This window comes from Microcebus murinus, chromosome 6 (assembly GCF_040939455.1).
Source record: "Microcebus murinus isolate Inina chromosome 6, M.murinus_Inina_mat1.0, whole genome shotgun sequence".
Lineage (NCBI taxonomy): Eukaryota > Metazoa > Chordata > Mammalia > Primates > Cheirogaleidae > Microcebus > Microcebus murinus.
The window spans coordinates 18,991,902-19,005,946 of record NC_134109.1 but is presented as its reverse complement, the minus strand read 5'-3'; positions in this window follow the sequence as shown (position 1 = coordinate 19,005,946).

Genomic DNA, 14,045 nt, shown 5'->3' with positions numbered 1-14,045 from the left:
TGAAAGATTGGATTTCAGAGAGTTGCTTTTTTGAATCCTGTTTCATGGATTTGCTTTTGGACAAGACCAAGGATATTGGTGAAGATGAGAACAATTCTTCGGTGTAAAGAAGCCAGTAAATTGTCAGACAGGCGAATTTGTTTACAGTATGTGTGCATTTAAAACCTAGAATATTATTTTTAATATTTTGGATAACTTTATTTTCTGAAAATCCAAAAGCAAACAGGATTTTTACCTCACTGGAACCTGCTCAATGATATTTAAAATTTTGTAAGACCAGAGTGATTCTGGATAATTTATAGCAAGTAACTTCCCAATGTATATATCTTGCTTTTTAGCTCCAGACACAACTTTCCTACTGTGCCTATGCATTTAGGTGAACCACAGGCAAACTTCAACATGCCTGAAATTGCATAACTCCCTGCTAAGTATAATTTATCCCTTTGTCCTCTATTTTATCCTAAAAACCTTAGTGTCATCCTTGATTTTTTCTTCTCCCTTACTCACCAATTCATTTTCAATACAGCTTTCTAATCACCCCATTTTTCCCAGTCCACAAGATCCTACCTTAATCTTGGCCACTATTGTCTTTTACCATGGCTGTTCTCTCTGCCTCCAGTCTAGGCTACTTCCCATACTGTGGTCTGAGTAATCTTTCCATAACTCTAGAATAGACAGTAACTCCACCACTGACATCACTATAAGAATTCTTCATTCACTGAATTTATTCACTGAATAACATTATGACTTTTTAAGTCATTGTCAAGTTCTTTTAAACCCTGCCCAGCAGTTCCTTCTGGTCTTGCTTCTTGCCTTCTTACTCTTCAATCTTCTGCAATTCTTTCAGTTCCTGAGATGCCCCATGTGCTCTCATGCCTTCTAGTTATTTTTAATGTTATTCTTTTGCCAAATTTCCTGCACACTACCCCAGAATCTTTAGTTCTTAACTTGCTAATAGTTACTAGAGTCTTTATAAGTCTTCATAATCTCACTGCAAGAGACAGCTATTAATACAAAATCACAAAGAGATGTAATTTCATATTCATAAAATTCACAAAAATGATAGATCCCAGTGATATTATGTTGGCGAGTCTTTGAAGCCAGGGGAGGTATCATATATTTCTGGCTGGAACATAAATGGGCTCAACCACATGGGAGAATAATAAGCCCAAGCAGTTCACTCCCTGGGTAGGTACATATTCTAAATATATTTTTACATGTCCTGGAAGAGACAAAAAAATTGTTCACTATATCATCATGTGTAAAATAGCTGTAGTTTTTTAAAACAATACAATGTGTTGTAATTCACCTCATCAATAGAAATAAATAGAATCTCAAAATTTAAAGTGGATTTCCAGTTTTAAAAATTGAACATAGATTAATTTCCAAAAGTAAATTATTGAATGGAACTCAATTCACAAAATATTACCTACAGTGAGTTAAAATTACACAAAATTGCAGAGTATACTTAATAGATTGGTATATGCATATGTATTGTTTAGGGCTATTAATGTATGGGGTGAAATTATAAATCAAGGTAAGAGAGTCATTAACACAACATCCAGAATGGTTATCTTTTGTGTAGAAAGCGTGCTATGATTAGGGAGAGAAGGAAGTCTTGAAAGTCTCTGGAATTGTTCTATCCCTTAAGTTATGTGAAATACATATAGAGTATTTATTTTATTCTTATTTAAAGTAGCACATATAGAATTATGTATAAACTTTCACGTATGATATACTTCCTAATAAAATTATAAGCAAAAAGACTGAAAGAATTTAAAACATGCCAAAAATAAAGTAGAACTTTACAGACTATTTTATAATTCAAAGAAGGCCTTCCAGGGTCCACTCTTTGGGCAGATGTAATTGAGTGGTGACAGGGAAAGCTTAAAACTATTGAAAATTATTTCACTTCTAGCTGCTTTGTTAATAAGAATAAGCCTCATAGAAATGCTAAAGAAAAAACATGGTGCTATGAGGAAACTGAATTCATAATAGGTCAATATGTATGTAGTAGGAATCATCTCAATATTTCGAATTCACATCCAAGATTTATGAAAATTACATAGCGAGGAACTGAAAAAATCTTACCAAGATGTCATTATATTCTTATTCATGCATTTATTATAATAATTACATAAATTGAGGATTAAAATGCAAGATCATGTTCAGTTTGTCTCATGGACCATTAATTCATTGAGAATAGGGAGATTTTTATTATTATAGCATAGTTCAAAAAATATGTGTTGAATGAATGTATGAATTTTTTTTAAAAAGTACAGGTGATCCTTAAAAGATAAGCAAGATCCTTAAAAGATAAGAGAAGTATAACAGCAATGGGAAGAAACAAATGTATTTCTGATGTATTTTTAAATTGGGTAAAACTGATTTCTAAAGCTAAAATTTAAGGAAATTGGCACTACATACATTTTCAAAATGTATTATGCAAACAATTCAAAAAGAATATTATAATCCTTGGCAGTTGATATATATCACACAAAGGAAATTTGCCCTGAATGTCAATTTAGTTGGGGTTTCAAATATTCCACTACCCCTAAGGAGATGAGTAACAATTCTAGAGGTAGGCTGTAACCTTCTGTCTTTAGTTCTTCTCTGTGCACCATTCTTACTATAGCTTAAAAAAATATATAAAAGCTATATATTTGTACATATTACCATGCTAGCTTTCATAAGAAGTAACTGATAATGACAATAATAACATTTAAGATGTTTCCAAAATTTTCACATGTCAGGCACTTAGCTAAGTGGTCTACGGACTTCATCTCATTCATGAATAGCTACTATCATTATTCCTCTTTTATAGATGAGTAAATTTAGTGAGGCTAATCGCCTTGCTTATAAATACACAGCTGATAAGTGGCAGAACCAGGATTAGAACCCAGGCAGCATACTGTAGTAGACCATATTCTCTTAACTGATACACACATGTGCACTAGATCTCAAATCACTGCAATAATCAGTCCAAAAAAATAAATGCCAAGTAAATTAAAAATAGTACACATATAGATTTAAGAGAATCAGTACCCTATTTTAGAATGAAGGGGACTGATTATTTACCAAAACCTATCTGTTCAAAAAGAAAAGACAATAAGGTATAGCAGTCAAAAGAGGTGAATATGATCTTTGACTGACTTAATCTGAAAAACAATTGTTTCCTGAAATATAAATGTGCTTTGGTATAATATTCTGCACATGGTTAAAGCATACCTGAAACATTGTGTTCAATTCTGGATGGTTTTAAGAAGTGTTTAATACCTGTCTCGAGCAGGAAAGACAGAAACATGTCCGAAAAGCATGTCAGAGAAGGGATAGTTGAAAGAATTTGAATAACTTCACTGTAAAATAGTTTTGATTGGACACAGCAATTTTCTCGAAATAGCACAGCGGCACATAAAAAAAGAGAAATTTGGCATTCCATGTAATCTTTTGTGCAGAACCATACACACAGTTTAGAAATTACAGTAAATAGGATTTATTCTCAATATGCCAAAGAAGAGTCCATTAGGACCTCTCTAAATGGCATATGCAAGCTACGGAGATACTTAAAGAGCCAAAGTCGAAGCTGGATGAACACCTATCAAAACTATTACAGTGGTCATTTTGGCACTGAGTGGGAGGTTGAACTCAATGAACTCTACAGTGTATTCAATTACTCAGACCAAATCTTTTGTCTGCATTTTAATTAAAAAAAGAGAAAGATCATCACTTTTCCTCCTGATTTTATTCTGCACTAGCTAAATAAAAGTATAATTCAATTTAAAATGATGTACAAACCTTGGGATACCAAAATCATCTTCTATAGAGTATATACTGCAAGGAATGTAGGCATAAGAGCCTGAATTTTCTTTATTAGGGATAAATAATTTTAAAGAAATAATATATTTATGTGAATTCTCTATGAATAAGATGGCATTTATAGACTAATCATCAGGTGCCGAAAGATACAGTTTGTAAAGTTTTATTTAGCAGTAAGGACCCAGTGGTGAATTATTAATTTTGTTTTTAAGTTTTACATAAAGCATTACTAATTTTACCCATTAGCAGGGAAGAGATTGTCTAATTGGAGGTCTCAAGGGTATTGCATGAATAAGGAGACAGAATCTGGGTTTCATACACTTTCTGCACATTTGTTCACCAGATTGCTCAATGTGCCTCCTTATGGGAAATCCTTATCCCCAGGAATTCTCTATAGCAATTCATCATTAAAACAAAGATCATATGCTTATCTCTTCCAGAGCCCAAATTTCTCAATGCTGCCTTTCTGTTTAAGTATCTTTCTATCAAATCAAGAATATGTAGATTGGATGTGGGTGGGAGAAAATCCATTCGGTGAGGAATTTGAGGGACTGGGTTTCTGACCGGCCTTAACCATAACCTAGCTGTGTGACCTTGGTCATTGACGATAGGTCTTTTTGATCTTTTGGGATTGACTAACGGAAATTATACCATGCCTCCATTTACCTCACAACTACATAGAGAAACTCAGATTTATTCTGTTGAGTGCTTATTATTTGCTGTACATTGAGCTAGTTCCTGGGAATTGGGGGTATAAAGCAAAGTCAGTGTCTTAGAAAACTTCACTGATTTGAGAATGAAACAAGAAAACATTTTTCAAATATGAAATATAAGCCACTCAAAGGCAATATCCTCATGTGTCTTCCTTATACGGCACAGTACTTGGAATATGGGGAGTTCTTGATAAGTCTGAGCTCTTGACACAAATTATCTCAAATAATTTCCACTTAACCTTGACATTAGATTATTACTCCCATTTTACACATGAGAAAAATAAAGCTGAGAGAGATAAAATTGACAGAACTGGGACTAAAACTCAGATTATCTGCATGATGTTTGTAATAAAGTGCATTACTAAGGTAGTACAGATACTGTATGCATATAGCAAAACTTTGAGCCATTTCTATAATGAGTAAAACATTAATGGAGGAATGAATGGATAATTAGTTAATAAATATGCTAAAAATATAAATATGATAAAAAGAAATCCATGTAACTTCACTCAAGTTTTAACTACTAATATTTCAGGCATTATTCCGTGCCTCAGTTCTGATTTCCTTTTAGTTTCACATTCAGGAGGAAGATACAATTTACTTGTTTCCTCTCCGAAGTTCAAGGCTAGTCCCAACTGAAAAGTAATTCCGCGTTAAGTATCATGAAGCATCATGAAGGAGAGAGATAATTTCCTCCTTTGGGAAATTCCATGGTTTCCCAGGTCAATTATATCACAGCTGTTTCCTGCTTACCTATCTCTCCCTAGTGAGTTCATGCTTCTTTGAGATTTTTCCTAATTTCTGATCTCTTAATCTGTGATATATAAGTATCTTCAAGGAGAAACTACCCTTCCCGATTTCTCATTTACAGCCTCCCTATGTCAGGCAAAGTTGTGCAGATTTTACTGTGGGCCAGATACCTTAATCCTGTCCTCAGTATGCTTACCTCTGTCTTTTCTTAAAACTTATTGAAACCTCTTGATTGTTCTGTCTAAGCACCCTTGGTTTTATAGCAATTTATTATACCACACTGACATCATGATTTGTGAATTGTCTTCCATTCCAGGACATAAACTGAACTGAGTTGTTCTGATCGTAGCTGGCTGTTTTCTATAGAAGATAATCTTTTTTTTTTTTTTTTTTGAGACAGAGTCTCACTTTGTTGTCCAGGCTAGAGTGAGTGCCGTGGCATCAGCCTAGCTCACAGCAACCTCAAACTCCTGGGCTTGAGTGATCCTTCTGCCTCAGCCTCCCGAGTAGCTGGGACTACAGGCATGCGCCACCATGCCCGGCTAATTTTTTATATATATATATCAGTTGGCCAATTAATTTCTTTCTATTTATAGTAGAGACGGGGTCTCGCTCTTGCTCAGGCTGGTTTTGAACTCCTGACCTTGAGCAATCCGCCCGCCTCAGCCTCCCAAGAGCTAGGATTACAGGCGTGAGCCACAGCGCCCGGCCAAGAAGATAATCTTTTAAGCATTGATAAGTGGCAGATACTTCGAAAATAAGAATAGACAAGTCTTATTTGAAATGTGAGAATCAAAAGAGAGTATCAATATAGTTTTTACTAGGGCAAACAAAACTGAAATCATGCTTATGTGCTACTTGCCTGTTCTGAAAACAGATGACTTCTCCTGAACTACCTTAAGATACCGTGGAACAAGACAGCATTTGCAAAAATTCTAAGTCATATTGGCTTTTTCTATGTTGCAGCGATCCAAAGATAGAACAATACATTTTGTTTAGCATTCCATGCTGTTCATTAAAGTTACTTGAATTTCATACCAAGAGTAGGTCATCCCTGTAGGTTCATAACCTGTAGTTTATTAGAAGAAATAGCACATCTGCAAATTGTCTACTTTGTTTCAAGGAAGAAGCAATCAAATTCATATGCTCCTTTAGCAATGATTCAACATGTATTCATAAAAAGTTTACTTCTATAGAAAGTGAGGAAGATGCTTATGCCCTTGAAGATACTGACAGTACATGAAGACAAAAGCAGATGTTCAGAAACCCAAGTCCTCCTTTTAGTTTTATACTGTACCATCACCAAGACAGCACTTGAGTCCATCTCAAGTTTCAAGGCAGAAAATGTCAAGGAATTGCAGTACCTCATTTGATTCAGCAATATGGAGAATTTATGTTAGCATACAAAAGATGAATTTAGTTCCCTCTTTTGAAAACAAGACCAGATTGGAAGGAATCAAGTGTGGAACTGGGGTTTGTATTATTAATAGATGCTGCTGCCCTTGCAGTTTTACAATAGAGAAGGTAGTAACTACAGTCAGATGTTTAAACATTACAGTCTAATGTTTGCTATAACAGTAAAGCATTGAAATTGAAACACTGAAATTAACAAATAATGAAGTTAAAAAATTAAAATTATAATAAAAATAAAATTATATGAAATAATGATAAATTAAATTAATAAGTAAAATTGTAGAATTCAGTTCCTTAAAACAATCTTAGCCTCTGAATTAGTCATATGTTGTATTCTGTCATACTAACCTATTTAGTATTTAATTGTATAATCAGAGTATTGAGATTATGGCAATGATATGAATTATTCATTTAGGAAATGTTAAAGATATATATTAAAAAGGCTTACTTAATACAGATGAACATAACTATGTATTTAGGAAAATCATACATATTGATAGATTTATTCTAGAGATTAGAATTCAGGAAGGTATTTCTTCCATGAATTCACTGATTGAATTATTTTCCAGATACTATAAAGCATATTTCTGTTGATTCTCTACTAGGAAAAATTTATGTTAAACTTCTTCTTTATGAATTATTTAAAAACACATACAACACCACCATCCAAACAGAATGTTACTATTTAATATTACATACTGTAAATTTAAAATTATACATATATTTTTGGTCTTTTGTTATTGCCATATGAGAGTTTTTAATCACATACTCTTAAGCAAACTTTCAATTATTACACATTCTTCCTAATATCACAGAGTTATCCTGTTTCTTGTATTTCTTTTTTAAATTTTCTACGTGTGAATTCTTAATGATTCTATGAGATCCAATACAAAAATATGAAAGCTCAGTTCTTCTGTGACCAGCCAATTTAATGGTATTAAATTCTTTTTATCTCTCACTCTATATGCACACACACACATAACATATATATAAGATGTGTGCATATATAACACATATATAACACATGTGTGTATGCATATATACTTGTATGTATATATGCATGCGTGCATATATGTCTATATTTAAAATAATGTTTTTATTTTAAGAAGGTTATTAATCTGTATAATAATTAAGGATTAGTGGGCTGTGGCTGACATTTATAGTAATTAACCTTATATTTACTTTGCCTAATAATGTTAATAGTTTTTCAACACTCATGCTTAATCTATTCAATTATAATGCTCTATAGAACTGCCACTACAAGGAGTAATGACTAGGTTTTCAATTTTATTGCCCCAATAAAGTGTTTGGAGTAGGGATAGAGGGGAAGAGGATGAAGCACTTCCAAAAGATTCTTCCAGAACTTAGTGATACATTGACACTGGATGTTCTACCCATAGATCTCTGAGCAAAAAATAATAAAACTCCCAGGCAGCTCTAACTATACCAGGCACCATTCCAACATGAATATGGTATATAAGATTGAATATAGTTAATACTAACATTGCAATTAGTTAACTAATCAGCAAGTGCAGAGAATGATGTGGGAACATTCACACTTTGATAGTAAAATAGTAAGAAAGCAAGACATGGGAAGAAAGGATCCTTCTATGGGTGAACTATGAGTGAAGAAAAAGGAAGAGGAAAATAAGGCACTTGCCCATTTTCATAGTTTTGACATGGCCAGTTCTGCTTCTCTTCAAATTTTTATGCATAAATTCAAGCTATCCTCATATTAAACTCAAGCCCAGAGCTTAATGGCAAAGCCATGAGTATTATTTGCTGGCATGCAATCTGATCAGCATAGAAGTGGCAATTTGCAGATTGAGTACCCTACTTTTGTATTTGCTTTAATGCTTGTAGCGGCCCACCCAAGTCTTTAAGTGAACATTGAAAAATGGTATAACACCATATGGCTGTGCTGAACAGACACTAAATGGGTACTAGTTTGAGCAAAGGAAAGATGAAGAAGAAAGAGAAAGCAATTGCTCAGTGTTTCCACATCCAGGGAAGCCATTGCACATTTTCTGTCATTGGTTAATAAGCAAAATGATGATGAGACTGCCATGAATAATACAGACTTCCCTTTAAAACTGTCCATTTACTCAGAGATAAACAGTTCAACTCTATAAGTCTACCGTCACAGACTAAAAGCAATGAAAAGAAACCTAATTTCCTCAAATCTAGCAATTCAACTTTACAGTTGTCAAAACTGAGGGGAAAAGTGCCTATATTACTTAGTCAATCAAAGTAACTAATGGCAGACTTATGACCCAGGCCTACATCCTAGAAACCATGTATCTCACTCAGTATGAAAAATAAGGGATCCAGAACTCCATTCTTTTATTCTTATAAGATTGCATGAAGTGACATGAGGATAATAAAAGTAAGGATAAGTTTGAAACAGGTTATGGAAGAGTAGAAATTGTGCGTGTATTTAGGAAGCCTCTCTCCTAAGAAACAGGTAAAGAGCAACATGTTAATTTATTCACTAATATTAAGTTATTAAGTATGAAATGTCCAATTTTCATAAGTACTAAGTTTGATGGTTGATATCTCTGACATTTTACTTTGACACTTCTTGTTTTATTTAAATTGTGAAAGTACATCCTCATTCTTTCAAAGGTATGGATTGACTTGTGATTGCCTTTCAAATTTTTTTAGAGCAATTTTTGTGAAATCATGGATAAGTAAAAACTCCGTGTTATTTTAGAATATGAGTTCAGTCATGGAACCAATATTGCACAGACAGTTTCAAATATCAAGTGTTTGGGAAGGATGTGGCTAATGAATGCACGGTATGGTGATGGTTTAAGAAGTTCCATTTTGGTGATTTTAATTTTGAAAATAAGTCACCCTGTCAACCTGAGACCAAGGTGGATAATGATGAGCTGAAAGCTATGGTGGAAGTTAATCCATCTTAACCTACACATGAAGTAGCAGCAAAGTTTGATTTTACTAGTCCAACAACAATATTGGATTTTTTTTAAAACAAATCAGCAAGGTAAATAAGCTGGATAGATGGGTACTGCGTGGATTAAATGAGCATCAGAAGAGAAATTATCTCGAAGCTTGCCTTTCTTTGCTGTCACGACTTAAAGGTGAACCATTTGTATACCATATTGTGACATGTGATGAAAAATGGATTATTTTTGACAATCACAAGCATTCCACACAATGGTTGGATAAAGTGAAGTGCTGAAACACAGTCCAAAAATGAATGCTTATCAAATAAAATCTAATGGTGTATGTTTGGTGGCCCACCTCTGGTATTGTCCACTACAGCTTCATGAAACCTGATCAATCAATTATAGTGGATGTCTACTCCAACCAATAAGATTAAATAATGAGGAAGCTTCTGATTAAGCAGCTGAGATTGGTCAGTAGAGACAAGCCAATCCTCTTGCAAGACAATGCTCCACCACATGTCACACAAACAATGCTCAAACTGCAGAGGCTGAACTTGGAAACTCTGTCATCCACCATAGTCACCAGACTTCACACCAACTGACTACTGATTCTTCCAGGCTTTGGACCACTTCTTGCAAGAAAAGAATATTCAATTTTCAACAAGCTGTGGAAAACCCCTTTCAAGAATTCATTGCTACTTGCTCTACAGGCTTCTTCGCTGCTGGCATAAACACGCTACTGTGAAGATGGAAAAACTGTGTCAATAGTTTAGGCGCATACTTTGATTAATTGTACTGCTGCTTGTTTGAGTATAATAAACTAAACTTTTGATTCAAATTAGACATTTCATATTTATTGACCGAATAGTAATTAAGCAGTGAAAAAGCATGATTTATGAAGTTGGTGGGACCAGATGAAAGAAGAGAAAGTGTCCCTGGTATATGGAGAATTTGTGACTTATTAGAGTGTTTTTGAATTGGAATGTTGATTAATATGACATCCACACTAAAGTTAATAAACAAATATGCCAAACGCTAAGCAACAGATTATAATTTTCATCTCCTGAGACTGAAGAATTGGAACTTTCAATGCAGGTTGATAGGTAATCTACTGTTTCACCAAAGACGTATGTGTGTGTGTGTATGTGTGTGTGTGTGTGTGTGTGTGTGTGAGAGAGAGAGAGAGAGAGAGAGAGAGAGAGAGAGAGAGAGAGAGAGAGAGAAACAGAAAGACAGAGAGACAGAGAGACTCTATGTGCTCACACACACATATTTGGGTGGCAGACATGTTACCATCTGTTTGGTACCATTTGTACCATCTACAAATATTCATATGTAACATTTCAAGCTTCCTGGTGCAAGTCTAATATCAGTGTAATAGGGAAACAGGGAAGGTAATTAGATAGTGTTAGGTGAGGAGCAAAAGCCAACCTTAACCAAAATCCATGAAATTAGACCCAAATCCATAGTATTGATAAAAGAATACCAAGTGAAAGCACATTTTATAGTTCCTGCTACAACTTGGCTAAATTAAAAGCATCATTTTCAAAACACGTGTATTCTACTATCCTAAACTCTCAGAATTACTCGAAAGTGTCCTACTTTGGTCATAGTAATTCCATAACATCCTTCTTCTACCTGCAAGCACCATGGAAACAAGCAAATCAAGCCACAACATTTTAAAATGTTTCCTACCTTCTTGCTGAGTCTTTTTTCTTTTAGGGCAAGATCAATACTAGACAGTGGGAATGGAAATAGATCTGCAAAATATCTCTAACACTTAAGAAAATTGAAACCTGAGGGAAATGAGAGGAGTATATGCATATATGTATACACACATGCACATATACACACACACACACACATACAGGCACTAGAAAATTCAATTGAAAATATTTCTATCCTGACCACCTAGAAGAGTCTCTGCCAGTTAATACATTGTCAATAAATATTTTTAATAATTGAATGATGGAGGTAAGGTTTAGGATATAATTGCTCTTGCAGATCAGGAAAGACAACAGTTAATGTGCTCTAAAGTATTTAGGGAGGGAGGTCTTCACAGAAAAGAGCAGTTTGACACACGGTTAGAATTTGCATAGACAGAGAGGTATATGGAAGCTATTGCATGACATGAACAAAGATGTAGGGAATATAATAAGCAAGATGTGTGTAAAGGAAAGGTGAGAGCAGAGGCCGGACTAGTACAGTGACTTTAGCTGGCAGTTAGTACCCATAAAGGACTACATGGGGGAGGGGTAAGATGTAGTTTAATTTTCTGAAAAGAACAATTGTTCTGGTACTGTCAAATGGACTTTTCTTTGTATGCTGTGGTTAAGTGACATACAGAAGACATGAGATTTGGCATTTGGGATTTTTTAAAAGATTCTTACAACTTTGACTCAAATGGTACAAAAGCGATTCATGCAACCAAAACATTTGTACTCTCACAATACTCTGAAATTAAAAAAAAAAAACAGACATATTTTTTAATATTCTTGTTGTTATGCAGAGCAAAGCAGACCTTGAAAGTTGTGTTTTTTCACCTTATTAAATGTTTTCAAACCACTTGAGTAGGGTAGACATTGTGTCTATCCAGTAAAATTTCTACTTTTCCCCTTACTAAACTTTTCCTAATTTTATTCAGGAATATACTGCTCTCCCTGCCCCCACACTCAGACCATGTGTTTTGGAGATATTGACCCTGACTTCTTCAAGGCTTTGAATGCCTTGAAGGTACTTCACTCATGACCGTTCACAACCCTATGCCAATAATGCTTTTTTCAGGAATTAATGTCTACAATAACCACCTCTAAATTATTATTATTATTATTTTTACTTTATTGCAGGAATTGGTTCAAAAACAGCAATGTGACACTATGGTCTGAATGTTTGTGTCCCTTCAAAATTCATATGTAGAAACCTAATCACCAATGTGATGGAATTAGGAGGTAGGACCTGTGGGAAATTATTTGATCATGAATAAAGAGCCCTCATTGATGGATTAATGCCCTTCTAAAATAGACCCAAGGAAGCTCATTCACCTCTCCTATCAAGAGAGTACACAAAGCATTATCATTGAGTCAGGAAACTGGTCCTTACCAGACACCATATTTGCTTTGATCTTGAACTTCCTGAACTCCATAACCATGAGAAACAAATTTCTGTTCTTTATACACTACTCAGTTTATGATATTTTATTTTATCAGCCCAAACAAACTAAGTCAAGTACCAAATTCAGCTAATGACAGAGAGGAAATTTTTGTTATGAAACTTTGGGAAAGACATCTCTCCCTGAATTACTCAGTGTGTACTACTTGAGAAGCCTGAAACTGCTGTCCGTATTTTGCAATTCCTTAAAAGCAGAGCAAAGGCCACTAGGTTAAGCAAAATGTTAGACTTGAACCACCTCTGGTCTTCCAGTATGTGTATCCCTGCATTTTCCTGAACGTGTAAAAGCTTAGATCTGATTTTCTGTTACCTGCGGCTGAAATCCCTCTAATTAAAAAGTAGAACTTTAAAAAATTCTAATTAGGAGACTAAGCATAGATTATAGTTTCGTTCATATGTTATTCTATGCCAATCCCTCATAAAACATTTATGTGCAGATATTTTTTACAGTACAGATTGACCTTTTAGTATTCTGAAATCTTTCTATAATATGACACAATTTCTCGTTAGCATAAGACAAACTTAATTAACTCTGAGCATTCCTGTTACTTTAGATAAATCCAACGGCAGGTCCTTAGAGTAAAGTAATTGGCTTCCCAGTATAATGCATATTATACTAATTATAATATAACTTTTAAACATGACAGAATACATGTGCCTTAAATTAACTTCATTTAAATTTACTGAGAGAGGGGTGATACCTCCAAATTTATATTTTCTTTTAAATGAGACTTTACTTCTCCCTAGCTCAAGTTATTTATCCAGTCAAATGAATATATTTCGATAAGGTAATTGAAGTGTCAAGGAGAACCACAGGATCTGTAGAGTCTAAGAAGGACCATAACATCAAATTTGATTTAAACATATTTCAAACCATGAGAAAAATAAATTGCTAGTTGGATTCCTTTTTGAAAAATACTTTTTCATAAGTTTATTGAAACATGTGAATGACGTTTATGGATTTTAGCTTTATGATAAATAAGCTGCACACTTTGCTTGCATACACTGAAAGCCACTTAAAGTGGAAGCAGAACTGAGTATATATGATGTCATTTGAAAACAGAGTGCTTTACTCTCCTGTTTGTAGTTGCTTGAGGCCTGCCTTTGTGCTAAAGGGAATGATTTCATTTACTTAAACTAAGTGTTCTGTTAAAGGGTTGATTTGCTCCTATGAATGTTCCATATCATTCCTCAGCATTAAAAGAGTAAAGTTTATGTTTGTTGGTGTCACAGTCAGACTGACTGTGTTTTGCTGTTGCCATTCCCATCATTAAAA